Genomic DNA, 2769 nt, shown 5'->3' with positions numbered 1-2769 from the left:
ACAGAATCTAATATACACTGGAGAGAGTCACTTCAAGAGATTGGAAACTGATCTTGTTCAAAGCTAAAGCAATGATGAGAAGACGTACTGTAGAGCCTGGGTTCCCAAACATTTTCACCTTTAGACCCAAAAGAGAAATTTGGTGTCTCCTCAGGAGCCAAGCATACAAAAATACCTCATACATTGCCACACCATCTACCATACATTTATATAGAGTAGTAGTAAAAATTGGCATCCACAACAATCCTCTAATTAACATTAGTCAAGGCCCAGATGTAAATTTCTGATATTCTGAAACAGCACTTTGAAGAGACAATTTCATCTACAATATCAGTCTGCGTGCTGACAAGCTCACAATTGTAGCACACTTTAAGAAGGACTCGGCGTGAATTGTGGGTTCTCTGTTTATTCTGCAAAATACAGACATAACAGTACGTTGTTGTTAGTACACTGCTGCCCAGGATTGTATCTCAGCACTACAGTAGAACGTGTAGGTTCTGCCTGTATAGGCCTGATAAGGGCACTTACTAAGGGATGTGCTCCCTCTAGTGGCGACCACCGGCAACGACCCTCTAGGCCCCTCCACCAAACAAAGTACTATGCCCGTCCACGGGAAACAGCAGCACTTGCAAATGAACATAAAACACAAAACAAAGTTGCAAAGAGGAAACAATAATTAACAGACCACATCAGCCCCAGGTGTTCTCACAAACAAAATGAAACATGGTTTAGCTGGTATTTGGTCATAAAGTTTTCTGGGAAAATAAAAAGGTTGACCTGCTGATGGGGCTACAGATAAAAAAATTAGTTGCTCAACAAAACTGCCTATCCTGAGGGGAACATGAATAGTATCAACAGGACCCAACCTACCCCCTCCCTATGTTCAACTTACCCCTACCTTGGGGCAATTTTTTTGGATGGGTCATACATCTAAAACTATATTAGCTATATGATACATTTTAATTTCTGTAGATGTACAACAACTTTATACACATCTATGTTACCATAGAATCATGGTATGTAAAAAGTTAGTCATTTTACTCATTCTATCCTACTAAAATCATTCAACTGAAATACTCTGAATTAACTGGATTGGAAGTGGTTGTGCCATTAGGAAATTATTGAATGACCTAGGGTATTTTGGACGTGCATCTTGAGAATATAACATTGCAGCAAGACATTATTATATGTAGAAGTTATTTACTAGATTTTATTTTCTTTCCAACTTTTCATGCTGCAACGATTTAACCTGAATCCATGTTCTGTAGGCCAGGGTGTTCCTCATAGAGAACCATTTCTTTCCCAAAAATCCATTTGCAAACAGGAGGATGCCTTAATGGAGAGGGGTGCCAGGCTTTAATATTCTGGAACACATCTACAGCAGGGGTGTCAAACTCAATCACACAGGGGGACAAAACTCAAAGCACACTTTAGGTCGCAGTCCGAACAGGATAAAAAATTTATTAAACAGACTAAAACTAAACGTTTTTTGAACAGAAATATGAATCGAAACAGACAGGATATAATATTATTCCAAAATAAATAAACGTGAACTTAAAATCAGCAACCCTATTTCTGCTATGACTTACATTTGCAAACACCTGCTTTTTGTCTGGACACAAGACGTCGCACACTTTCATCATGCAGCTCTTCAGAAACTTTCCCTCGGTAAATGTCCGGGCTGATTTTCTCCTCTGTCCCAATAAGACTTGCTTTCACAGCAGCTTCACTGTGTGATTTGGCTTTGGTGAAAACGTCTGCTGTGATGTCAGATTCCTCTTCAACTCCTCTACCTTCTGTAGCTTCTGCTCTTCATTCACGTTTTTCACCTTGTCCTGATGTTTCGTCTCGTAGTGCCGTCTTAGGTTATATTCCTTAATTACAGCCACATTAGCTCCACAAATAAGACACACGGGTTTACCGGCAATGTCAGTAAACATATACTCAGCCTCCCACCGGTTTTGAAAGGCTCTGTTTTCAGAATCAACTTTTCTCTTGGCCATTGTTAGGGGCTAGCTTTGACTAGAAATTAGGGTTGTATACATGAACAGACGCTTGATTGATCTGATGTAATTGACGCGGAATGACGCTGGATAGCATGTTGGATAATAAAACATACATGCCTCAAACCGCGCGCGGCAAAAAGCAGGTGCCTGTGGGCGCATCACAGTAGTGATGACCACGGAGGCACAGGTGCAATGGGGAGCGCATGGGGTGTGTGTGTGAATGAAGCAGAGCACACATCCCACCAGTGCGCAGCGCGCAGCGAAATGAACAAACGCCCGTGGGCTCATCACAGAAAAGATGGCCATTGGGGCGCTTGGAGTGTGTGTGTGTGAGTGTAGCAGGGCACACACCGCACCAGCGCGCAGCGATCAGAACGTTTGGAGTTTGGCTGCTCATTTCACCACCTGAGCGAGTGACCCAGGGTCAGCGCTCAGCGCTGGTGGCGCATTCACGTGACACGACAAGGAAGGGGCTCACCGTCGCGCGGGACACTCAGGACCGAGTGAGCCAGTGAGAACTTGGATGTATCCTGGAGGTAAAAACGGGTGAAGGGGCAAGGGGAAGCCCAGGAGGCTGCTGTGCAGATATCTTCCACAGCCATGCCTCTAAGAAGGGCAGTGGAGGACACGATGACTCCTGTAGAATGGGCTCTGATGCCAGGCGGGGGGTTGCTCCCGGCCGATATGTAAGCCTGTGTAATAGCTTCACACAGCCAGTGAGACAGCTGTTGTTTTGTTAAAGGCTGCCCAAGAGAGTGGCTCC

This window comes from Monopterus albus, unplaced genomic scaffold, assembly GCF_001952655.1.
Source record: "Monopterus albus unplaced genomic scaffold, M_albus_1.0 scaffold651.1, whole genome shotgun sequence".
NCBI lineage: Eukaryota > Metazoa > Chordata > Actinopteri > Synbranchiformes > Synbranchidae > Monopterus > Monopterus albus.
The sequence above is the reverse complement of the archived record's forward strand: the minus strand, read 5'-3'. Positions refer to the sequence as shown.